The sequence below is a fragment of the Macaca thibetana genome, chromosome 5, assembly GCF_024542745.1.
Source record: "Macaca thibetana thibetana isolate TM-01 chromosome 5, ASM2454274v1, whole genome shotgun sequence".
Classification (NCBI taxonomy): domain Eukaryota; kingdom Metazoa; phylum Chordata; class Mammalia; order Primates; family Cercopithecidae; genus Macaca; species Macaca thibetana.
Window position 1 is genome coordinate 171,524,688 of NC_065582.1, and position 27,583 is coordinate 171,552,270.

Consider the following 27,583-nt stretch of genomic DNA (forward strand, 5'->3'; position numbering starts at 1 on the left):
GTCATAGAAAGAGAATATGTGTGGTCAGAGGTCTTCTCGAATAGTATACACCTGGGCCAAGTTATTTTCAAAGCTGAGATGAACTTAGAGAAGTCACTATAGTTTAGGGTTTAAAATTTTTTTAAAAAGTTGTATTTGTGTTTCACTTGAAAGGCAAAATATATGCATGGTGTCATGGGCTATTGTTAGATGAGATCTTTTGTAAATAAACAATTACTATCATTTCAATCTGTCAAGGAAGACAGAAGTGAATATATATTTTCGTTCTAGCGCTTACTCTATGACAAGCACTGGCCTGGGAGCTCTCAGCACACATTTAATCAGCTCACTGTCTTTAACTTAAGCAATGATCCCAGGTTCAACCTCCTAGAGAAAAACATTATCATAGTCACCTCAATTTCCCTACTATCCCCAGTTTATTCAAATTCCTCCCCATCTTCACTTGCTTCTCACCTGCCTCAGTGGACACAGCTGTGAGTCAGGAGCCACGCTTGTTCAAGACCAAGTCCTCCACCTGGGTGGTTGTTTTGATCCACCTCTTGCCTCTCCAAGATTACCTGGTCTAACTACCTTCTCTCATTCTCTGATAGCCTCCATTTCTACCACTGGCTGGTTGCTTTTAACCTACACAAATGTTCAATTTTTGTCCATTCTGAAATAACCTTGACTTGGCTCCCATAGCCACCTCAAACACCATGCATCTCTGTCCTTCCAAGGAAGGTGGACCTGGAAGGTTAAAGGCATCTTTTGGGACTAGCAAGGCGCGAAGAACGCAAATCAGCTCTTTCCAAAGATACTACAGACGTTGCTGCCTGAAAGCATTCAGCTGTGCCTAGTATTCTGTGGTTGGGAGCAGGTGTGAATGACTATTTCTGAACAATAACAATTTGAAGGTACAAAGCCTTAGATAAATTTCCTAAATTTCATTGGTTTCTACAGTGTTCTGGCTAAGGCCAGCTAGGAGTTGGAGATTGGCCATTAAGAGTGAAAGGCGTGCGGGGTGAGTATGCACAAATAACCTAAATGGAAAGGGGATATGTTAGGACAATGGAGGACACATTGTTTTTGTTGTCTGCCCAGTGACTAGTTTTAAGCCTTTATGGAGAGAGTGAAGTGGCTTTCTGTCTCTCTACCTCTGCCCTGAACCTAGCAACACTCTGGCTGCATGAAGATTATCATTTGGGGGGATTGGGGGAGGATTAGAGATTGCATTTGTCACATAAATATTATCATTGTCAAGAAGAACAATATTAGAGTCCTTGGTTTGCATGGTGACTGCTGCCTTGGAGTTCCTGAGTACACGTGGGCACAGCACACAGACATCAAGAAACACTTAGGTGAAGTTGCTCAGTGAGAGGAGAGGGCATGACATTGGATTGTTGACATTTGAGTGTCCTTATCAGTATGCTCAGGCTCCTGAGTCCAGAGAAATAAAATGTTTTCTGTATAAGGGCAGGGATTTTTGTCTGTTTTGATCACCCCTGATTTGGTAAGCCCTAATAAAGTATTTGTTCAATGAACATGTAATGACTTTGGCAGCATCTGGGCCAGGAAAGGGTGGTGAACCTGCCGAGAGCTGGATACTTAGTCCGAACAGCTTGAATCAAGTAGGATCCAGGAAGAATCAACTAAGGCTAGATTAAGAGTATGCAAGGGGGATGGTGAAGCAAGAGCAATGGCTTTTTTTAAGAAAGCCTGGCTGCAAAAATAAGGAGACAAAGCAGATGGGAGTTTGAGAAGGGTATGGGATTCATCATGTGTAACAATGTGATGCAAACTGTACTACAATAGATAGGAAATACCAATATAGGCCTGAGTATATCATGCATTGTTTTGAATGTGACTTCTAATGCATTATCTCAACAATCTACATATTGACCAGGTGAGATGTTTGGGACAGGTATGTTAATTCTTTTTTCCAGGTAAGGAAAGAGAGAGAATAAGGTTAAATGGTAGCTTGCTGAAGGTCACAGCATTCATTCATGAACAAGAACCCGTGGCTTTGAATTGTGTTCTAGAATTTTTTTTTGCTTTATCATCTTGCAGAAATGAGTTTTTGACTAGTGAATAGATTTCGGTATGCAAATCTGTATGCTCTTTTTTTTTTTTTGGTGGTGTTTTTCCTCTTTTTAATTTTGTAGTGGTGACTATGAGGTGACAAGCTTTAAATCTTTGACTGGAAAGGTCACAGTGACATGGGGAGATAATTAAAATGGAAAGAAAACCTAATTTGAAACCTGGCTTCACCGGTTAAGATGAGGATAATGTATTGAAACAGCTGAGAGCCTCTGTGAAGGCTTTATTTCACATCACAGCAACACAGAACAAATTGCACAAATTCTAGGAATTATATCCCTTGGAAACAAACACTGAAGTCACTGTTTAAAATGTCACCAAATGGCTCTGTTGACTCTGTTTTGTAACAAGTTACAAACAGATGGCACTTTGAAACATACGATGCAGCTTGGAAAACGAAATCGCTTAGACATTTTTGTCTGGTTTGCTAAGATAATGTGATGAAGCCCCAAATGAAAGAATCTTGGCGTGCACTGATAGAGAAAGGCTACACACCATTCAGCAGATTTGTTTTAATTTCTCACAATCAAAGAGTTGATTCTTCAACTGTCAATCCTGTCTGAGTTGGGTTCCATGAAGTTGCGTTCCATTATGCACTTCCTGAATAAAAGGTGCAAAGCAAAGGAGAAGAGAATTGCCATTTCCTGAATGTCTATTTCATGGTAGCCTCTTTATATGGCATATAAACATTTTATATATCTTATTTATTTATAAAAAATCTATGGGTAGCTACTATTGCTCTTTTTTAAATATGAAGAAACTAGTCCAGAGACATCCCATACCTAATTAAGTGCACAGCTGGAATTCAGACTTTGATGTGCACCCAAATTCATGTTTTTCCCATTTTATCTACTTCAGGCCTATCTGCCCCTTTTCACTTTTTAAGACAATATTTTCATGTTCACTATATATATATATATATATATATATATATATATATATATAGTGAATATATATATATATATAGTGAATATATATATATATATAGTGAATATATATATATATATATATATATTTTTTTTTTTTTTGAGACAGTCTCGCACTGTTGCCCAGGCTGGAGTGCAGTAGCGCCATCTCTGCTCTGCAAGCTCTGCCTCCCAGGTTCCCCCCATTCTCCTGCCTCAGCCTCCTGAGTAGTTGGGACTACAGGCGCCCGCCACCATGGCCAGCTAATTTTTTGTATTTTTGGTAGACAGGGTTTCACCGTGTTAGCCAGGATAGTCTTGATCTCCTGACCTGTGATCCACCCACCTCGGCCTCCCAAAGTGCTGGGATTACAGGTGTGAGCCACCATGTGCGGCCACTAATTTTTAAATATTAAAAAAGATACAGCTAGTAAATGTTTATGTAATATAGTCCAATTTATATATTAAATTCTATATTTATTGTTTTCAGAAATAGGAATTTATGGCATATTTTGACAAGTATGGTTTGTTGATTCACTCAAGACCCAACCTAATTCACATCTCCCCCTACCTTTTTTTCTTTTTCTTTCTTTTTTTGAGACAGAGTCTCACTCTGTTGTCTAGGCTGGAGTGTAGTGGTGTGTGTGATCTTGGCTCATTGCAACCTGCACCCCCCAGGTTCAAGCGATTCTCCTGCCTCAGCCTCCCCAGTAGCTGGGATTAGAAGTGTCCACCACCATGCCCAGTTAATTTTTGTATTTTCAGTAGAGATGGGGTTTCACCATGTTGGCCAGGCTGGTCTCAGACTCCTGGCCACAAATGATCCACCTGTCTTGGCCACCTGTCTTGGCCTCCCAAAGTGCTGGGATTACACATGTGAGCCACTGTGCCTGGCCTCCCCCTACCTTTTTTACATGAAAGGCTGGAAAGCAGAATACACAGACTTACAGATTCCCTTGCAGCTAGGGGTAACCCTATTACTTACACAGTTTCACCAATACAATGCACATGCAAAGTCTTGGAAGAAGGCTTCCCTTCTGAAATAAAAAGGCAAAGTTTGACAAGGAAAAGGCTTTTGTTTTCCTGCACGGAATATAAACTCAATACCTGGAGGTGCAGCAGCTATATTGCCACCATAAAAATAAAAGCCCATGTGAGCATTAGTGAGCAGGAATAGAGAAGGACACTGGTTTCCTGGTGGCATCCTTGGACAGCTACAGCATCCCTAGACCTACCTCTGGGCTTCTTGTTGTGTGAGAAAAATAAACCCCGTACATAATAAAGGAACTGTGTTTTCTGATACTTACAAATATAATCCTAGGTGATGCACTTAATAGCCAGAATTTTAAAAGGTATTCCTATTTTCTAACACAGTTCAATTTTCATGCCAGCTTTTGTCACAATTTGTAGTTCCCAAATACTGAAAGTATAGCCCTTGAATTAGACAACAGATTCATTGGAAAGATATTCATTTTGTTGGGCATTAATGGCAAAAGAGTTGGGTCCACTCCCTGGTTATGGGAAAATGGCCCACATGGTATGATCCAAGCAACTGTGGCCCTTCCAGACAATATGGGAAAATGGCCCACATGGTATGATCCAAGCAACTGTGGCCCTTCCAGACAATTTGGACATCACTTCAACCAAAGTGATTGGCCTGGGTTAGGGAAAAAAGAATAGGACAGCTGAACTCAACATGTCCCCACCATTTTGCCTTCATGGATGTAGACTTGGCCTTTGATTGGAAAGTTTAGAAAGGAACTTGAGGAATCATTTTGTCTCTTTTCACCTTGGGGAAGGACCACACTGAAGTCATACCAGACATATATGATAACTGATCTGGTTTTGATAGACCTCCAAAGAAGAAAATTCCACAGCCTCTTCCCTAAGGAGACCATGTCAACATTTAAAAACTCGCAGTAAATTCTTCCTTTGCTGAAATAGAATTTGCATTGCATGTGGGTAAAAAAAAGCCCCTTATTTTTCTAAAGCAGAGTGACCAAGTGGAAAGTTAGCAGGTTGTGGAGTCCAGCAGTCCTGGGTTGACTTGTGGTTTTGCTGCTTGCTAGTTGATGAACTTTCTTGTTATTTAACATCACTAAGCTTCATTTCCTTATCTGGAAAATAAGCAAAGTAATAGCTACACTATAATCCCTAAAGTTATGGTTCAGAGCTAATATATGTAAAATGTTGGGAATATTATTTGTCATAAAAGTAAGTGTTTGAAAGCAGTTCTTTTTTCCCCTTCTCTGTTGACTGGACAACTACTTACCACTATTCTTTGGTTGAAATTTGTGTTGGAGCCCAAGAAACACCATGAATTGCTCCACAACTTTCTTCACTACAGGCTAATTAACTCCAATTTCCTAATCCCATCCTGTTTACTCTTATTTTTCAGTCCTTGAATCTTAACTCAGGAACTTGTTTCCAAAAAAATTATTTAAAAAAATGTGCTTTGCATTCTGGGGAATTGCAGTTTTATAAAGTAAGCAAAAAATAACAGTACTTGAAAATTGAAAACATTGACCCATATATTCTATTTTGCTATACACATCAAATTCTCATTCTAGGTTGCAGATTCATAATTGAGGTCACTATGGTGACAAAGAAAAAATGGAGTAATGAGACAATCATTTGGATTGTTACAGCCAAGGATTTGGCCACAATTATTAGGCTAATTGACAGACAAAGTTTACTTCTCTGGTGCAAATTCTCTGCATGATGATCTTCAATTTCAGTAGGCCACTAACTTAGACCCAAGTGATCTGCTGCGCCATTTTAAGAAAAGGAACATTTCAGACCCTGGATTGTTTTTAAAAGCTGTACACTCTATTAGTTCTTGGCTAATAGAGTGTTGGATCGACTGACTTCTGGCAGCCTTGCACGTTGACTCCACTGACATATGTACAATTTCGGACTTGAAGCCACACATGAAGTAATTGTGAAGCCTCACAATTCATCCCTAAAAATCTGCCATGCGGTGGTTCTTGTCTTCTCCAACAATGTAATCCCTAGGAATTGTGATGATATGAGCTTTTAAAAAAATTGTTAATTAATCTTCATTCACTTAGGACATATTAATTTATCTGTGATGAGGAAGAACATGTTGAAAAATCCCAGAATATTGAACGAAAGAATGAAACGGCTACTGTAATATAGTTTGGATCAGAGATTTTTTTCTTTCTTCTTTTCATACAATTACTTATGGCATGTGATATTAAGAAAGAGAAAGAAAATTCCAAAGCAGAGTTTCCAGAGCAGGGTCTAGAGAAGCCCCATAGATTTACTCCAGCTGTGCAGTTAATAGGTGATGAAACAGGCCTAAAAAGAGCTTCAGTGACTTGTCTAGTGTCCCATGGTTAGTCAGTGTCTTACTTAATCATGGCTTTGTCTCATTTTGTCTTTCTGATGATTCAGCTTTGAGTTAAATGCCCCTACCTTAATGAGGTGGTCCTTGACCATGTTAAAGAATTAGCTCCTTCCTGGTACCTAGTCACTCTGTCTTGTTATTCTGTTTTATTTTATTCATACCACTTTTCAATTTCTGAACTTACATTCTGGTTTATGATTCTGTGGTTTGTCTCCTGTAAAGTGCAAGCTCCACGAAGGCAGGGACTTTGGCTTTTGTTCACTATTATATCTAAAATAATGTTTAGGACATGTAAGTCCTCAGTGCAAATTTGTGGATTGAATGGACCAGAGCTAAAGAGGAAAGGAACTCTTGTTTCTTAGGCATCTATTATGCTAGTTGCTGTGCTAAGTTGTTTGTGTGTGTTACATAAACTAAGAGGTAAGTGATGTGCTTGGAGCCTTGCAGTTAGAAAGTCAGATAGAAAGTGGATAAGCCAGAATTGAAAGCCAGGGATATTTTGCTTCAAGTCCTGACATCACAAGAAATTATTTCCAGTGTTCAATGGTTCCTGCTCCACTACTCCCTCCATGACCTCTTCCCGGGCATCTAAAGTTCCTAGTACACCAAGTTTGTGTTTGGCATCCCTTGTTGGCTCATATCTATCTGGGCACTATAGTTTTCAGAGAAACCAACTTGAATATACTATATTCAACATTGAATATATTATATTGAATGTATTATATTCAACACAGTAAATACTCTTTGTTGCTGGCTTCTCTGTATAAAGTTTACTGAGTAAATTTCTCATAGATATTATAGCTTTATTTCTTTTTTTATATTTTTTATAGCTTTATTTCAATTTGATGATGAATCCCATTGAGTTGCACAAATTTGCCATGAAAAGCCTACAAGAGAAAGAAATCCACCCATCTGCTGATGATTGAAACCTGATGCAATCAAAGATGATAAAAAGTTCAGATGATATGGGCCAAAAGATGAAGAAAGCATGGAGGTATCAACAAGACAGGAAATAACCCTGAAATAGTGTTGATTCTGACCCCGGGGTAATCAACAAATTTGAGTTGGGGAAAATGTCAAATTTCTCGTCCCTATCAGGACTTTTCACCTTCTTCAGGTTAGGTCATACTGGATATAACAATTTCCATTTTGTCCCAGATTATAGAACTGTCAAACTTTAGTGCATACCAGAATCATCTAGAGAATTTATTAACAAAGGGGCACAGGGACCTACTTTAATTAAAGAGATTCTGTGCCAAGCACAGAGTGAGAGCTTAATTGATGGTGACCATTAGCATTGTTATTTATTTCACTCTTTCCCAAAGGGCAGTTGTGGGCCTGACCCATTCATTCACAGATTGGCAAGAGAAAAAAAAAATGCACCAAACTTGGAATTTGAAAACCTGTGTTCAGACATCAGTGATGCTAATTTCTAGGTATGTGACTTTGGATGAGTCACTTCCTGTCTTTGAGCTTCAGTTTACTTGTCTGAAATCATCATAGTCAATAATGTTTATTTAGAATGCTATTGTAAGAACTGGATAAAGGAATGCAGAAGAAAGAATCCAACAACAAAAGGGCAGGAGGTTGTGGTTTAAAATGTGGACTTTCTCTATTATGATTAAAACAGGTCATTTACTTCCAAATCCCAGCCCTGCCAGCTATCATTACCTGTGTAATTGTAGGCAAGTAAACTTCATTAGCCTTGGTTTTCTCATATATGAAAAAGACAAAAACAATACTTTGTCTATATCAACTCTCAAACTTTACATGAACCCTGCTGTTAAGAGCTCTATTTTATTGTAAGGGAACTGAGGCACAGAGGAGTTAAATAACCCAACCCAGATTCACATAGACGTGAATCTGGTTTGTGTCTTCAGGAACTCTGGTTCAGAGTCTCTACGCCTTACCAGTGAGCCTGCTGCTCCCACGAGCACACAAGACATGATGAGGAAGGGCCCAGCACATGACAAATGCTCAGTCAATATTTCCCCAGATTTGAATAACTTACTTCACATTACAAACTTCATCCTCCTATTTCGTTACGCAGTCCACGGCACAGCTCAGACAGTCAGTGTTCAACCCTATGTAGCTATTGCCCGTGAACACAAAAGTGCACTTGGGCTGCATAAAAACTACAGACACGTTTATACAAGAAGGGGAACATTGTGTCACATTTGGTTTTTATTGCTTTCAGCATGTTAGGCACATACTATCTGTTTATTAGGTAAAGGTGAAAGGTTACAGATCACCTTAAATTAAAGTATAGATGAGTTGCTTGAGAAAGGGCTACATAGAAAATTGCTGTTGTAAATGTACAGTAACCTAGAGCTTTTCTACTCTTGGAAGTAGCTTATGTGTGTGCTGACAATGACTGACATATTGGGAATGAAACCCGTCTTAACAGTACAGGATGTGGAAGTGTACACCAAACTTACTCAAAGAGAAGAAAGGAAGTCAGATGTCAACTAGAGTTAAGGGCAATTATTCTTTATTTTGGAGGAGCTTTCCAGTGAGTTGGGGGAACACAACCCAGGCTGAGGGTGTGGAGTCTTACTGAAATCATGAATCAGAACAAATTGGGAGATACATAGTCTGATGATAAGATAGAGTGTGAGGACTCGGGACATATGTTCTGTGTAGCCATAGAATTCATGATGAGGGATCTGCAAAATGGACATTCAAGTTCCTGGGAACAAAGGCTGATCCAAACAAAACGATTCCATTCAAGTTTGTTGTATTTCTTTTAACTACTTCCCAGTCATTACCCACAATTTGATTTGAAATACTTATAAAAGAAATGTACCCCAGTACAATGCATCATTTATGAAATTATGCATTTCATTTATAGAATTACTGGTAATGCAAACTCATAGTTTTACCAACACAATTTAGATATTTCTGCTTCCATATTGCAATGATTGCATTATCCCCCCATGGCCAAGTGGAGTGGTGAGCACATTTGTTTCAAAATAAAATAGACAGTAAATAAATCAACACCCTTAACGAAAGCTAAATTGAACACAAGATTTATGCCACTGTAAGGAAATCTCCACAGAACAATATTCGCTTTAATGCTTTCTTTTTCCTCTACTAAAATCTTACAGTGTATCAAAATGAAGAAAGCACTTTCAATGTGAATTATGTAGGAACAGACACGATGACAATTCTGTTTTTCAGAGTAGGGTTACAGAGCCACTTCTGCTTGCCCCCGCGAGTGTCAGTGTCGGCCTCACACTCCTCTTGAGTACGGATCTATAACTATGAAGGAGCGTAATTGGCAAGGAAGGGCTTTTCAAAACTAACCCTTCCCAAGCAAAGCCGATTCTGACGACTTTCGCTTTCCCTCTCTTGTTCAGCAAAAGGAACCCCCAGAGGAGTCGTGTTATTGACTAAGCCCCAGTCGGTAAACACCCCTGAACATCAATAAAAAAAAACGAACAAAAAAACCACAAAAAACCAAAAACCAGAGAGGGAGAGAGAGAGAGAGAAACACCAACATGAGCCAAAGGATGCCTTTCTAAGGAAAAAAAGCCTGAAGACGTTTACTTCAATGGAGAGAGGGCTGTTTACTTACATTGCTCGCAAGACCTTCCAACAGCTGGAGTCTTTGAACTCTAGTGTGCGCAGATGTGGAGCTTTTGCTCGAAATCCCCTTTCCTTTGGCAGCAAGGATTATTCATAACTCTTTAGGGCTTCAGATTGATAAGTAATTTCCTGATTCGCTTTCAAAAGCATTCTCCCAGGCTTTGAGTGGTGGCAGAGAGAGGGAGCAGGCAAGGACCCCGGCGTGCAATGACGCTGTGGCCTACACAGATCTCCTGATTGTTCGATCGAACCCAAAAGAAGACGTCGACATTACAAACAAAAATAAATATCCTTCTTTATCTGTTGGCTCGTTCCCCAAATCATATTTGGGAAATAGCACAGAGAGTCTGGACAATATTTTTTCTAAAAGTATAACATTAGCTGAACACCTTATCATTTTTGTGCTGGGAGAAATCAGGGCACCTCTGACTGGTCTTCAAAGACCAGCTGTTGCAATTTCTTTCTTATCAGCTGCTTTACAGGATGTTCTTAGAGACCAAGCAGCCCAGCCCTTTCGGTTGACAGTCAAAAGAAATGATGCCCAGGGCTTACAAGACTTGACCAGGATCACACAGCTAATTAGCAGAAGGACAGGAACCTAAGAGCCGACTGTCAAGCCAGTGCTGTGTCCACTGTAGGGAGGTGGAGGCAGATGCAAGGACTGGAGATCTGACTCTCAATCTTAAAATACCTATCACTGGACATGGCCCTTGATGTTTCTGAGTCTTGGTTTTCACAGCTGCAGAATAAAATCGTAATAGTAACCCTTGCTTGGTCATACAAAGTGGTAATCTCTCTGAAAGCATTTTGTCCAGGATGAAAGCAATTGTATCCTAAGATGAAATTTTGTCGACCCAGCCCCATTTACATGCTTCTCTTCTCCTTTCCATTCTCATTTCCATTCAATATTATTTTCTTACTGAAATAAACCATTGAGTGACTTTTGGATGGAGAAGGAGGAGTATAGTGGCCAGGAAATGAGATAGAACATGGAGAAAATTTTACGTTGGAAATCCAGGTAAAAATTAGATGAAAGGGTATACAGCATATGTTAACATTTGCCTCAGAAAGAACACTAGATCTAGAAATAGAAAATCAAAGCTTGACCACTGCCTGGAACACTTAACAGCCAAGGGAGCCCTGTGGAGTCATTTAAACATTCCAAAACACAGTTGACTCACTGGGTATGTGATCCCTGTCCCATTGCACTTACCTCATTTTGTTGTGGTTAGAATCAAATGAGGTGTTTATCAAGATAGTGCTTTGCAATGTTTCAGGCTTTGAAACTAAAATGTAGTTGCTATGGTTTGAATGTATGTGTCTCCCCACAAATTCATACATTGGAACCTAAGATCCAATGTGATAATATTAGGAGGTGGAGCCTTTAGGAGGTTATTAGGTCACAATGGCAGGGCTCTCATGAATGGGATTCATGACTTTGTACAAAGGCTGGAAGGAACTAGCTAAGCCCTTTTTGCCCTCTACCCTTCTGTCATGTGTGGACATAGCATTTGTCCCTCTGGAGGATGTAGCAACAAGGTGCCCTCTTGGAAGTGGAGACAGAGACCTCACCAGGCCCTAAACCTGTTGGCACCTTGATCTTGGATATCCCAGCCTCCAGAACTGTCAGAAATAAATTTCTGTTGTTTATGAATTACTCATCTGTGGTATTCTGTTGTAGCAGTACTAATGGGCTGAGACAGTGGTATTTTCCAGTGGGATGTGCAACTACCATTGCCCATTTCATCTGTGTAATTGGCTGACACCACTAGGTGCCAGGGCTCCCGGGTTCTGCCTTGACCTTTTTCCCCCTTTTCCTTTTAGGAGTGTATTTCGTCTTTCTTCCCTTGTTACCCACCTCTTGGTACTTGTCTCCCATGCTTGCTGCTATTGGTTTTCTTTCTTAGCGCTCAAATTGTCCTTCCATTTTTTGTGTAATGGTAAGAATGAAGAACAAAGAGAAAACATTTTGTTCGGTCACACAGAAAGGCATCCACGTTGTCTTGACACAAGTGGGAATGTCTTTAATTTTGAAGTAGCCATGAACAAAGATCAAATGAATCAAGATCAGTGCCCCCTTGAAAATGATCAAGTCATAAGTCCAACTCATATTTTATGGTTCCATTCACTTCTTTTACCCTTTTATAAATTTATTATTTAAATGTTATTTCAGTTAAGATTTGCACTCTATCATCTGTAAGAAGAATTTTCTAGTAGAGTCTTGCTTGGTCTGCTATAACAAAATACCATAGACTGGGTGGCATAAACAACAGAAATGTATTTTCTCATAGTTCTGGAGTCTGGAAGTCTGAGATCTGGGTGCCAGCGTGGTTGGATTCTGGTGAGGCTTCTCTTCTTGACTTGCAGATGGCTGCCTCCCTTCTGTATCCTCATATGTTGGGCAGAGGGAGATCTTTCTCTTCCTTTTCTTAAGAGACCATAGTCCTATTGGATTATGGACCCATCCTATGACCTCTTTTAACTTGAATTAGCTATGAACGCCTCTGTCTCCTGAAAAAGTCGTACTAGGGGTTAAAGCTTCAACACATGAATTTTGGGGTGACACAATTCAGTCCATAGCAAGCCTGCAGGAAGTAAAAGAAGGGAACGAATACCTATTGAGTCTTTTTTTCTCCTCACTGAATTGTCAAAACAACATTGATAGGTTGGCTGTGACTTTTCTACGGTCACAAAGCTAGTAAGCGGCAGTGACCAAATGTAAACCATGACGACCAGAACCCTGCTCCCCTCATGACACATTCTGCCTCCACCTCTTCTTTTCTCCTAGATTCTGAGCCGTGACCCTTTATTTTCCCTTCCCACTCTCTCCTATTTAGTTGCCTGGAGGCAAGACATTGTTACCCAGAGCACCATGAGAAGGAAGCCATGGGGATTCCCTCATGTGCCCACTGAGCTTAGACTGACAGCTGTAGAGTTTGCCTGGAATGTTCTCTCCTTGCATCTCTCCCAGCCTCCTTCACGTTAATAAGTCCCTTCATTAGTTCAAACGGAACGCACATGCTTCTTCCCCGGGATGTTTTCTTTGATCTGACCCTCCCGACCCTTACTCTTCCCACTATATTCTCTTATACTGTCCTACACTTCCCTTTATAATTTTTTCTCCTTTCATAAAATTTCATAAATGTTGTTTTATTATTGTAATGGTTATAGCAATAGGTCTATATTTCTAAGGTAATTCGCATAATGGTTGTCCCCCTCACTGGTCTGTAAGCTCCCTGATGCCAGGGATGCTTTGCTTACTAAGAGCTGTCCAGCCATTAGAACACTAACATGAGATGCTACAGAGGAGCAAGGGAGGATTAGACAGGGGCAAACCGGGAAAAGTAAATAGTAGAAGAAAGGCCCTTCAAAATTCACCTGCAGCAGTATGACTAGCAAGCGTATGTCTGAGAACAGTCTAATGAGGCCCCTTTATTAAGCCCTCTGTGTACCACCAAATGCTTTCTTCCCCTGTCTGTTTTGCTAGGTTTGGCTAATCAAGAATGAGGTGGTTATTGTGAAGAGAGGCAGCTTGAGGAGCAAATCCTGGGTCACATCTGCTGCCTGCTGGTCAATGCCTGGGTCCCTGCAAGGGCAGCAGAGCCTAACCCTCTGCAGGATGGGGCTGCCTGTTCATACCCCATCATCAGCCTCAGTCTCTTCCTAGAAAGAGCTGATGGGACAGGGTGTGAAGATGTGTAGGAACAAGGAGGAATTCCTACCAGAGAAAGACATTTTCAGTTGAAGGAACCACATGTGCAAAGAAATGGAATGACAGCATGTTGTGTTTAGGGAACCTCAAGAAGCCTAGTTTTGTTGGTGAGTTACAAGGAAATGTGATAGTAGAAATGAAAGTATCAGATAAATCTTAAGTGTTTCCATTAATATCTATTTCTCAAAATTGTTTGGAGGGCCAGTGAGAGAGTACATATGGAATTGCTTTAAAAACTGGAAAAAAATCCTATGAAAATATTTTTATTACAAATTCTTTGGATGAAGATAACTAGAATATTAGGCTAAGAAACCATGCTGGGAAATGGAATTATTTATAAATTTCTTTTATTTATAAACCAGAAGTTTTGATTAATTTCCTTCTTCTAATCTCCTTTCAAAGGCTAGAATGTAAGTTTATAGTATCTGTTGAATATGAGTGAGTTGGGGGATGTATGTTTTCAACTCAGCACTATCCCTGGCCCTTTCTACTCTCTCTCTGAGGCAACAGGGACTGGAAGCCTGGAACTACATTTCCCAGAATCACTTGTAGGCACAGTTCCTAATTACAGTCAGCCAAGGAGGGCACACACAGGGTTGTGAAAGATAGAAAATAATTAGAGGACATTATTCTTCGATGTCAGTTACAGAGTGGAAACAGCCAGCTAATGTATGGTTTGCAGCAACTTCTGGGTGAGATCCTAGAATCTCACACTTTCCTATGGCTTCCCAGCAAGCTTGTTCTTCTTGGTTTACAGCCAGACAGAATGCTTTTTTCCTGCAATTGTTGGTCTCATGAACCCCTTTTAAACAATTATTTTTTATTTAGAAATACTTATAGACTCATAAGAAGTTGCAAAACAATTTACAAAAATACCCTAGCTTCTTCAAATGGTGACATCTTATATTGCTATAATAATCATAGAATAAAAAAATTGACATGAGTACAATAGGATTAGGCAGACTACAGATCTTCTTCAGTTTTTACCAGTTTTTATGTAGATTCACTTGTGTGTTGCATAGTTCAGTATAGTTGAATACAATTTGATCTCATATATAGATTATTTACAGTTCTTTCAATGGCTCTTTAAGACTTTAATTTCTTGCCTTAAATCTCTACCTGATGCTATTTTCTTAACTGAATGCTGAGTGAGGTGGTTAATAATTTATTGGTGTTATCTCACATTTGAAGCCTTGCAGTCAAATTTTGGTGCTTACCTTCCATTATGTTCATTCATGTGTTCAATTAAAATATCACTCACTGATATAACTTCACAGGCCTTCTTTCCCATTGTTTTCATCACAGGATTACAAAGGCATTCCCAGTGTATCATTATATTATATGTAAGTTACCACGAAAGATTTTTAGCTATTCGTTGGGCTGTTAATTGCTCAGTTTTCAAAGTCATTCTTACTGTAGTAGATTAAAAATGGAAAACTTGTAAAATCATTCTTAAATAATGGTAAAATAATTTATATATGATAAGGCAGGAAACAAACAATAAAAGGTATAGTTAATGGATAGGAGGAGGCTAAGTTATCATTGTTGAAGATAATAAAACTATACACCTAAACAATGCAGCAAATTTAACAAGGGCCATTAGAAATAATATATGTTTAACAGAATTTACAGATACAAAAATACATGCATGAAAGTAGCCTTCCTATATATCAAAATAATCAGAAAATAGAATGTTTAAAAACCCCCTAAAATCTAAAATGATGCTGGTTTCCCTGCAGAGGAAGGAGAGACTCGCCTCTCCCTAATTCTGGGCTGTTTTCTCACTTGAGCTTTAATCAGCACAACTTGTGTACAGAGACTCTCAAAATTTTGCTAAAATATTTTTTTTTCCTTTCCCTTCTCATCCTTACCTCTGACTCACTAACCGCAAGAGATCAAAATCTGGTCTGAAGAAGCCGAGGGAAGTGAACACTATGACATGTTCTTTGTCCCTTCCTAATTAAGACATATTTCCTCTCAAAATATCCTAGCCTGCAGAGATGGTCCCTGGCTGTAACTTAATTTTTTTTTTTTTTTTTTTTACATCATTTTCTCCAAGGCAGTGTAACAACTTGAAACCACATATTTCAGAAAATGATCTTCTCTTTACATTCACCATTTGGTTGGCTTTCCCAGAATAAATGAACCATCTGCCCTAAAGAACTATGCAAGTCTTTGCCACTTGCAACCAGTGAGACTAACAAGTTTCCTGGCTAACATTTGTTAGCTGCTAGCAAAGTTCATTGATTCTTCTGGGCATTATCTTAATTAATCTTTACCACTGTGTGGGTAGAAAATTAAAGTCAGTTAAACCAAATCTCAAGGCTACCAAAAGGTAGAACCAAGGTAAGGGCCAGATGGTGAGGCTCCAAGTCCTTTCTCTGCTTTTTTTGTAGGTGACAATAATTTTCTTTCCCACAGGATTTCAAAAACAAGATCTGGAAATCAGCCTGGTCCCTCTGACATTGATACACATACATCCTAGTGAGCCGCATTGGCTGCATCAACTCAGTGTGTCTAATTTAAAAAGTCAACTTGTAGAAAAATGCCAGATAAATAAATGGTGCTGGTAATACTAGGTAATCATGAAAATTGTATAAGTGACATATGAATGCTGAAAATGTAGTGGAAGTCCCAAGTATATGACCGCCACTTGGTGGAAACCTTGTCAGGAGAGAGTATTTGGATTTGCTTCCTAAGTGGAGTTAATTCTTTAGAACTTTAGCACCAATAAAAGCAACAAAATTCATATCACTCTCAAAAGTATAATTTAGAAGACTCTATTTTCCCGAATAAGAGTTCTCCTTTGAAGACTACTGGAAATTGCCTTCTTTCTAATTTTAATATTTGGATTGGAAACATTCAAATGCACGCCTAACTTCAAAGTGTAGTTTGAGACCAAGAAGCACTTCCTGATTTATATTACTTGAAGCATCTTTTGAGCCCCTGGATTCCACCATACATGAAGCTAACACTATTCCTAGATTGCGCAGTTTCATTCATTAATTGATTCAAAAGAAGAAGGAGGTTCCAAATCTCAGCAATTTTCATTATGGATAAATAGATGCATCCCCTATGTAAATAGTTGAACCAAAATGTCCCTTAAAAGAACCTAGTATCAAGCCCTTCGAATTTCCAATCTCTTAGTTTCACAATCATCACTATCTTTTCCCCCCAATTTTTCCATTCCTCATATGCATCAGCATGACCATGCTGTCTCAACCAGTCCACAGGAATCACACATGTACTTCCTGTCTTAATCAACAATGAAGCTCTCACTTAGTTGGTAGATCATGGAGGATAAGGACATTTACTGAGGCTGGCTTGTTTTAGTCCAGGAACATATAGCAGCTCCTTTGGAGATTGCAAACAACATCTAAGTCACATGTTATTTGAAAGGTAAATATGTAGCCACAAAAGAACATTTAAAAAAGAGAAGAAAATAAGAGAAGAGAGAAAGATTGGAAGGAAGGAAAAAAGAAGGAAGGAGAGGAAGGGGAAAAAGTGAGGAAAAAGAAAAAGGGAGAAAGACACAGTGAAAGAAAAAGAAAAGGCAGAGGAGGGAGGCAAAGCAAAGGCTTAGATGCTGTAACTGCAAGTAACACAGACTCGGGCTGTGCATTTTTTTCCAGGGGACTATCTGCGGTTTTTCATGTGCCATACTATGCCATGATGCAGCAACAGTAAACTGACTTAACATGCCCTCAACTGTAGCTAAGGTTTACAGTCACAAGTGCCATTTTTGGATACGGTGACCAGCTATCCTAATTTTCCTGGGACTGAAGGGGTTCCTAAGATGTGAGGCTTTCAGTTTTAAAACTGGGATAGTTCAGTCTAAAACCGAGGAGTTCTCCACAGCGTGGGATTTTCAGTGCTAAAACCAGAGAAGTCCCAGGCAAATCAGGAAAAGCTGTTCATCTTATCTTTGAGTAAGACAGTAAATTGTGTCTCTTGCATCCTTTGAGGATTGCACAGGAAACTCTCCAGCTGTTAACCCATCTTCCATGTGCTGGGATCTGTGTTATGTTGTGTACACTGTAGTGGACATCTTTTTATTCTGCTTGCTCAGCACCCCAGTAATCTTTGGGTAATGCTTTTCCTATTTTTTGCGGTTCTAGTTGGGCTGTCATGCATAGTGTCCTTCACTCCTGCTGCCTTCCCTGGGGTGAGTGGGTCAGCCAGGGTAGACTAAGCAAAACAGGCCATCTCTTGCACTTCTGGCAACAGTGGTTAGTTGAGGGATGAGTATGGAACACAAGGAAGAAAGCCCTTGGGAGGGAGGAATCCCTTTTGCTCTTAGTGAAGCCTGTCGTTGATCATCTTCTCCACCATGTATGACAGTCAACAGATACAGAAGGAAGTCAGGGGGAGAAAGAGAGAAAAAAATACTTGAAGCATCTTTTGAGCCCCTGGATCCCACCATACATGAAGCTAACACTATTCCTAGATTGCCCAGTTTCATGAGCTCATGCATTCCCTCTTTTCTTAAGCTGGTTTGAGATGGGTGCTTCTCATCTGCAACCAAAAGAGTTGTGACTAATAGACATACATGAGCTCTGTTATTCTGGAGTCAGTCCCGAGAGACGGGTCTAAGTTGAACCACATGAAATCACTGATATTCAACTTCTTTTGACTGCAAATGTGGAAATGCCATTTGAAGCATTTTAAATATTATTATCTCCTTTGCACAGATGAGGAAAACACTTAGTGGTGAGAGATAATATGCTCAAGGCTGCACATTTGTTAAACAGCAGACCTGGAATCAAACCCAGGTCTTCATGATTCTAAGGTACACAAGTATATTTCCAGTAGTTTATGCTGCCTGAAAAAAGAGATCTCTTAAGAGCTTTCCCTTGCTATTTGACAAAGGCCTTGAAATATACTAGATTTTAATTCATACCTTTATGTATGAACTTATATATGGTGCCAAACATCTGCTCGTTTGCTTGTAAAATCCCCATTTCACTGGATGTTTCATGAAAAGAAGTCAGACACTTGAGTGTGCAAAGCAAGAGGAAAAACTCCGTTCAACTCTGGTGTGTATTTTCATTCCACTTGGGATGAAGCTCCAGGTGATGATACGTCAGCTTTTCAAAAGTACTCCAGCTTTGGTTTTCACTGACAATCAAAAGGTGCTATTCTTGCCTCACAAAAAAGATATTATTTACCCATTCTACTCACTGTTCAGAGAGACCATTCCCATACCTCAAACCCAACATATTTGTAATGCAGCTGTGACAGTGAGAGAAGTATTCTGGATATTTTGAATTGTCATGATCATCCCATGTACTTGACCGCTGATGCAACGGGATGATGCTTGCCCAGGAAATATATTTTTTTCTCCATGGTCGTGTTCCATACCTATTTTAAAAATCGCAGAGCATGTATACAATATGGAAAATTTATGTGTAATTTCTTTAGTATTTATTATATGTGAAGTTATTACAATCCAGGATTGTCTGTTCATTTTAACTAATGCTAGAGAAACAATGTGTCTTATTAGAGCATGGATAATATTCTATGGCAAATGTTTTTGGCATTATCTGCTGAGCATCTCTTTCATAAATTTCCTTCCCCCATCTACATGGTGGCAGGCTGTAGTCATCAGCTAATGCTGCTATTAATGCTGCTGCATAATAAACACCTCCCAGGTCTCAGTTGCTTATAACAACAAACATTTATTTTTTTTCCTCACTCATTAAAGCTATGAAACGTGCCCAAGATCACACAGCTGGTAAATGATGAAACTGAGATTCATTCATTCAACAGACATCATTGAACTCCTCCTAATTGCCAAGTACAATGAAGAGGCTGATAAATCACCAAGCCAAAGACTGTGTCTTAGCTGATGATGTTAAAAGTGAAAACAATGTCATTACAGCTCTAGAGAGTCAACCAAAAAGACAGAACATGACACAGAAAAGGGTTGACAGGATCTGACAAGTCAGGGGTGTGATGGGTTAGAGAATACAGATAACACTGGCCAGAATGGTAGCCATAGTGGGATGATAACAAGATTAATTAGACAATGCAAATATAAAGGCATTCCAAGTGGAAGCTGACATTGCATTTCTAATTTCGAGAGAGGAGAGAAAGGGAAGGAAACATTTGAAGCCATTTTTTGAGTGTCTGCTCTGAACTGGGTATCATCACATGATAAAAACCCATATAGCAATGTTCAGAGACAAGGGCATCTCACTTCACGTTTTACATCTTCCTGAATATCACTTTCTATATGTCTAATGCAAAGATAGTGACATTTCTTCCTTCGTATTGTCTTAGTTTGTGCCTAACACATTTCAGGCTCTCAAAAAATGGTAATTTTCTTAGAAGATTCTGTTAGTTGCTTTCCAGTGTTCATTTTGCCATTATTTCTTGTTAACAGAAGCCTCATTTGTCTGGGGAGACAATGTGGCCAGGTAAATGCCCACCTTCCCAGGAGTCTTTGTGGCTAGTGAAGGCTGTGACCCACTGAGTTGGGACAATAATAAGTAAGCAGAGGTTGATGGAAGAGGTTGCTGGGAAAGCTTCCCAGAAGAGAAAGGCTCAGGTGGTCTCACATGTTCAGATTTTGTTCTGTGTAGTTTGCCATTGATCCAGAATGCAGGCATGGCATTGAGGTAGAGTAGATGTCTTGTGATTACAATAGGGAGAACTGCATACCATACATACCAGGATGGAGGAACAGAAAGGTAGAATGAACCTAGGTCTCTTATGACCATGAAATTTTTGTTCTACTTGAACAAAAAGAACAATTAAACGTGTCTTTAAAAAAAAAAAAAAGACCAACCATCCAACACACATCACTGTAACCTACAAAAACAGCTCCACTTGGCTGAAAGACTAAGCTCAGCTTGATCTTCCCAACCATGGTAACAACAGACAAAGCAGAAAAATCAAAGCTTAAAATAAAAAAAAAAACCATCAAGGGAAGATATGTAACCAAATAATTAATGAGGTATATTTTAAGGTTTTCATTATTTAATCCTATCATGTTAGCAATGAAATTTGGGAGAAAAAAACTACAAAATTTCAAGGCAGGTAACCCAGGTTCAAATCCTCACTGAACCTTTTATCTGCAGAGTGAATTTGGGCCAGTCTTTTTACCTTTCCAGGTTTGTGTTTTCCATGCTGCAAAATCATAATGATAATGATGATGATACTTACTTATAGTATTGATATAGAGTGTACTGAAGGGAATGTATGTGAAAGCACTTTGTAAACAATAAGTTATTAGGCAAGTTTTTGTTACTACTGAAAAGTGAAAAGATAGTCAAGCGTGAAATAGCCAAGCTTGCCCAGTTACCATCTGGCACTGACGTGTGGTCTAGAGGCATGAAACTGAGATGCTAAAGGATATATGGGCTGTAAATGCTCTGTCAAAGGTTAGCAATGAATCTTTCATGTCATAATCACATGTTTCTTACAAACAGAGGTGCCAGCCATTAATGGGGGAAGAGAAAGAAGGAAGAAAACTATAATTTTTTTTTTTATCACTTATTGTAAGTCCTTTGGTGTTTTACATATATGATCTTCTTTAATTAATTGCAGACTTGAAGCTATGTTCACAAATGCTCTGAAGACAGAACTTTTATATTTTGAAAGTGGAGTTATGCTGCCGATCAAGTTGCCTATGACTAACGCACAAGGATCAAGAATGCTGACTTAGGTAGGAAAAGTAGGGGATGGGCCAGATTTAGGGGAGGGGTCTGAGATCTGAAGTTAGTGGATTAGTCCCCCACAGAAGGATGAATCTTACTAATCAAAGGTTGAAGACTTAGACTTGTCTATATAGAGGGAAAGAGGGAAGGGAATTTCTCAGCCATTGAGGACCTCCCAGGTCAGCTCTTTATACATCACCTCTTAGGAAATAAGAGTGTAGACATTTTACTGTGCAGCTGGCACTGTGCTAAACACTTTAAATTATTAACTCATTAATTTTTGCAACAGCCTTTTGAGGTGTAGGTACTATGTTTACCCCCATTTTACAGAAAGCTGAGGAATAGTGAGCTTAATTGACTTGTCCAAAGCCACCAGTTGGATTGGAACCCAGTCAGCCTGGCTTCTGTGCCCTGCAGTTCACCACGATGCTCTTTTGCCCCTTGAGGGGAGGAATGCAGCACAACATATGTCAGACAGCTGGACTATGGATCTTGAGAACTCAGCTTCTTAAGAAACTCAGGAGAGTTAGTGTGTTTTCTTGGTGGAAGAAGGCTGAAGAGTCTCCCAAAGATCCTTTTGGTTTTTCAGGGAATTAAATGTAACCATCTACTCATATATAGCAATGCCTCTCCTTAGTCTAATATGAGATTTAGGGATTTGGGAAGACATCTGGAATTTATTTATGCCATTTGGGTTTTGAAATTCAATATTAAATTCTTAGAATGAAAAAAACAAAGAAACCAGAGTAGACCATATTAATGAAATCTGACTACACAGGGCATGTGTTTGCAAACTGGGCTTGAATGTCTGGCTGAAATATTGCTCTGAATACACTGGATCATTCCTCTCAAAAGGCAAAAACACCTTTCTGGCATCATTTTGACCTTCTGTATATATGGTAATGGCAGAGAGTATATTTTAGAGTTTTTCTTCTCCCAGATAACGTTGAAAGCAGTATAAGCAATTAATGTGGCTATGCTGAGATTATGGCACAAAGATAATTAGAAAAATATCACCTTGACAGTTTCAGTTTTTCATTCTGAGTCTGGGGAGATAGTATGGGCTTCAGAGCAACTGTGTTTTTTGTTTGTTTTTGTTTGTTTGTTTTTTTATCATTCCATTAGTTGTGTAATTTTGAATAATCTCCCCAAGCCAGTTTCTTAACCTATAGGATGTTCCAAGCAGAAGGTGGAAAACAGGGGTATACATTTGGGAAGTTTTAGGTGGTTCATGATGGTCGAAGTGAAAAGTACTTCTGAAGAATATTAGAAGATGAAACCCAAGACGTAAACGTTGTGAAGTCTGGTGTCCCAAGCAGGGGCGTGGACTTTATCTTGAAATTACCAAAAAGTTGTTTTAATTTTAATACTTTTAAATACTAAATAGAATTGCTTTTCCTTATTACAAATATAGTAGCTTATCATAAAAAACAATAGATAAGGAAGAGAAAATCCTTAAATTCCATCAATCATACAGAGATTACTATGGTGTCTTCTTAGCCACTTAGAGGTCTTAGATATAAACCTACCTAACATGACTTGACTGGAGACCAGCTAAGCCAAGTTTAAGTACAGATGCTATTTCTGGTAGGTAAATGTGTGAATGACTTTTAGAAAAAGTCCTCATTGTTTGAAGATTCTATAATTGCAAATTCATCTACTTGCTAAAATTTATTTGCAAGCCCCCAGTCAAAACTCATGGTGCTTTCTTGGTCCTTTGTGGATGGATAAGCACAACTCTCAGGTCAAAGATGACAATGTTCTGCTTTCTCCTTTCAGCTCTCCGTCTGTAAACAAGTGTCCTTTTTGGCAGCATATTTAGTGCTGTTTCTTGCATTTTTGTACTTTTTGTTTGTAATTTTGCTATTTAAAATGTCCTCCAAGCATAGAAATGCTGACTAGTGTTTCTAAGTGCAAGAAAATTATGATGTGCCTTATGAAGAAAATACATGTGTTAGATAAGCTTCGTTCAGGCATGAGTTATAGCAGTGTTGACCATGAATTCAATGTTAATGAATCAGCAATATATATGTAAAATAAGATGTTCTTAAATGTAAGCATATGTAAAACAAGGTTATGTAATGATCAGTTGCCAAAAATATGACCAGGGGCTCTCATGAACCTAACTCTTTATTTCCCTGGGAGCAATGGTTCAAATTCACAATGACTTTATAGAACATAACAACTGTGAATAGTGAGAATTAGCTGTATGTATTTTTAAAAGATTGATGGGTTAGTTCTACCCATAGAACCTAATTCTTAAACACCTGGTCTCCCAACCCAATCCCAAAGCCATGGCTGTCCAAGTGGTAGCCTTTGAAGGCCTTTTATGTGGATAGAACATTGCTGTTACACCTGCCAGACCCTTGATGGATGAAGCCAAATCCAAGAATCTCTAGCCATAGACAGCAGGGATGATGCCACCACTCAGGTCTAACTCTGCCTGGACAGGGTAAGGGGCTGTAACCATGCCCCTCCTTTCTGTCTAGAAAGTCTCCTCTTTTCCTTACCATGTCTAGGAAGGCTGGGAGTATGTACTGGGGCTTGCTTGTGTTCATCACACACTGTGAAGATGTGTCTCTGGGCAAAGCGCCATGCTTCAGAAGGGAAAGGAGCCTGCTCGAGCTGTATTCCTGGAACTGGAAATCAGACTCACTCTTGACAATCTGCGGGTAGACTGGTCATCGAGGGTTCTCAAGGAGTTGAAAACTCCAGGGATTTTGATCGACAGCTTCTAAGGTCCCTTCAATGCTGAAATTTAAAGATCTCATCGTCCATTTCTTATATTAACATTTCCTTTGAGCACCCTGGTTTTTGGGAGAAAACCTCCATGGGTTTTAATTCAATTGTGGGGATGTGGCATCACAATCCCTTGGAAGTATTTGGGATTGACACTTTTATTTAGGGGGAAAGGGGTCTGGGATGCTAAGTGTCCTACAATGCCCTAGAGAGTTCTACATAAGGTAGATTTGTGGCACTCAAAATTCAAGTAGCGTGAATCAACTTCTCTTTTATTTGTACCCATTGGGTTCCCAGAGATTCTTTCCACCTCATTTTACCCTGAGGGCCAGCAACATAATTTATGGGACCAGAACAAAATGAAAATGTGAGATACCTTGTTTGAAAAGCCAGATGCCTTTCGCTTTTCCTGTGGTCTCTTTTGTGACTTGTCATAGTGTTTTCTATTTGCTATTTCATGTAACTCCCATGGGCACAAGGATACTGGTTGGTGAGAGCAGACGCTCATAGGCATTGGACCCTGCCCTGCGATTTGGCTTACGGAATGTGCACACCTGACCTTCCTCATGCCTGTGCCTAGCTAGCTGCCCATTGGGAATAGAAGGTGGCAGTGGTTGCCGGGCAGGAACAAGGGAGCTGTCTGAAAGAGGAAAGGAGAGTCCAAGCCCCTGGTACGTGCCCAGTTGTCCCACTTTACTTGCAAAACACAAGTGCAAAAATGCAACTATTGGAAATTTCAAGACAGTGACCATAGAGCATCAACTGCCATGCCTGGGACTGCTTGTGAGTGTTATAAGCCCCTTCATCCTACTCTGTCCACTCCTAGCTCTAGGGTCAGACCTAGCCTAGATGCTGTAGCTTACCTTGCACTCCTCCTCCACACTCCTTGGTCCTATTTGTCTCCTCTGCACCTTTTAGGAGGCACTTACACATTGCCATGTCTGTGATGAGTCATTAAAATGTGGTATGTCCTCTAATAGTCAGAGCCTGGCTTCTTTTCTTTTAACCTCCTTAGTATAGAACATAATTTCAAGTTGCATAAAAACCATTCTGTATGGTGAAGGGCAGGCACAAGAGGCAAACTTTAATTGAGCCTTAAAAATAACCACTGCTTCATGAGGCCAGCATCATCCTGATACCAAAACCTGGCAGAGACACAATGACAACAAAAAATTTCAGGCCAATATCCCTGATGAACATTGATGCAAAAATCCTCAATAAAATACTGTCAAACCAAATCCAGCAGCACATCAAAAAGCTTATCCACCATGATCAAGTCAGCTTCATCCTTGGGATACAAGGCTGATTCAACATATGCAAATCAATAAATGTAATCCATCACATAAACAGAACCAATGACAAAACCACATGATTATCTCAACAGATGCAGAAAAGCCTTCAATAAAATTCAACACCTCTTCATGCTAAAAACTCTCAATAAATGAGGTATTGATGGAATGTATCTCAAAATAATAAGAGTTATTTATGACAAACCCAGAGCCAATATCATACTGAATGGGCAAAAGCTGGAAGCATTCCCTTTGAAAGCAAGTGCAAGACAAGAATGCCTTCTCACCATTCCTATTCAACATGGTATTGGAAGTTCTGGCCAGGGCAATCAGGCAACAGAAAGAAATAAAAGGTATTCAAATAGGAAGAGAGGAAGTCAAATTGTCTCTATTTGCAGATGACATGATTGCATATTTATAAAACCCCATTGTCTCAGCCCAAAATCTCCTTCAGCTGATAAACAACTTCAGCAAAGTCTCAGGATACAAAATCAATGTGCAAAAATTACAAGCATTCCTATATACCAATAATAGACAAACAGATCTTTCACAATTGCTGCAAAGAGAATAAAATACCTAGGAATACAACTTAAAGGGATGTGAAGGACCTCTTCAAGGAGAACTACAAACCACTGCTCAAGGAAATAAGAGGGGACACAAACAAATGGAAAAACATTCCATGCTCATGGATAGGAAGAATCAATATTGTGAAAATGGCCATATTGCCCAAAGTAATTTATAGATTCAATGATATTCCCATCAAGCTACCATTGACTTTCTTCACAGAATTAGAAAAACTACTTTAAATTTCATATAGAACCAAAAAACAGCCCGTATAGCCAAGACAATCTTAAGCAAAAAGAACAAAGCTGGAGGCATCATGCTACCTGACTTCAAACTATACTACAAGACTACAGCAACAAAACAGCATGGTAACAGATATATAGACCAATCAAACAAAACAGAGGCCTCAGAAATAATGCCACACATCTACAACCATCTGATCTTTGACAAACCTGATAAAAACAAGCAATGGGGAAAGGATTCCCTATTTAAAAAAATGGTGTTGGGAAAACTGGGTAGCCATATGCAGAAAACTGAAACTGGACCCCTTCCTTACATCTTACACAGAAATTAACTCAAGGTGGGTTAAAGACTTAAATGTAAGACCTAACAACATAAAAATCCTAGAAGAAAGCCTAGGCAATACCATTCAGGACATAGGCATGGGCAAAGACTTCATGACTAAAACACCAAAAAAAAATGGTAACAAAAGCCAAAATTGACAAATGTGATCTAATTAAACTAAAGAGCTTCTGCACAGCAAAAGAAACTATCATCAGAGTGAACAGGCAACCCACAGAATGGGAGAAATTTTTGCAATCTATCCATCTGACAAAGGGCTAATATCCAGAATATACAAGGAACTTAAATTTACAAAAACAAACAAACAAAAAAACCAAACAAACAACCTTATCAAAAAGTGGGTGAAGGATATGAACAGACAATTCTCAAAGGAGACATTTATGCAGCCAACAAACATATGAAAAAAAGCTCCTTGTCACTGGTTATTAGAGAAATGCAACTCAAAACCGCAATGAGATACCATCTCATGCCAGTTAGAATGGCAATTGTTAAAAAGAAAGGAAACAACAGATGCTGGAGAGGATGTAGAGAAATAGGAATGTTTTTACACTGTTGGTAGGAGTGTAAATTAGTTCAACCATTGTGAAATACAGTGTAGTGATTCCTCAAGGATCTAGAACCAGAAATACCATTTGACCCAGCAATCTCATTACTGGGTATAGACCCAAATGATTGTAAAACATTCTACTATAAAGACACATGCACACATATGTTTATTACAGCACTATTCACAATAGCAAAGACTTGGAACCAACCCAAATGCCCATCAATGATTGACTGGATAAAGAAAATGTGGCATACATACACCATGGAATACTAGGCAGCCATAAAAAAGGATGAGTTCATGTCCTTTGCAGGGACATGGATGAAGCTGGAAACCATCATTCTCAGCAAACTAACACAGGAACAGAAAACCAAACACTGCATGTTCTCACTCGTAAGAGGGTGTTGAACAATGAGAACACAGGGACACAGGGAGGGGAATATCACACACTGTGGCCCATCATGGGGTTAGCGGCTAGGGGAGGGATAGCATTAGGAGAAATACCTAATGTAGATGGGTACAGCAAACCACCATGGCACATGTCTACCTATGT

The 27,583-nt window shown here is 39.3% G+C and overlaps 1 protein-coding gene and 1 long non-coding RNA gene across 3 annotated transcripts in view; one reads left to right on the forward strand and one right to left on the reverse strand.

Annotated features, from left to right (window-relative positions):
* The window catches only part of C1QTNF7 (C1q and TNF related 7), a 108,283-nt gene that overhangs the window by 62,635 nt on the left and 18,065 nt on the right, over positions 1–27,583 (reverse strand). Inside the window, exon 1 of one of the 2 annotated variants that reach the window (XM_050791668.1) lies at positions 9,929–11,108. The exons of the other annotated variant lie outside the window; for it this stretch is intronic. The gene's annotated coding sequence lies outside the window, so the exon portion shown is untranslated. Of the gene's footprint in view, positions 1–9,928; positions 11,109–27,583 lie in introns of those variants that run through there. 2 annotated transcript variants of the gene reach the window in all.
* LOC126955282 (uncharacterized) overlaps positions 1–27,583 on the forward strand; it is a 93,413-nt gene that overhangs the window by 44,739 nt on the left and 21,091 nt on the right. The gene's annotated exons all lie outside the window — the stretch shown is intronic.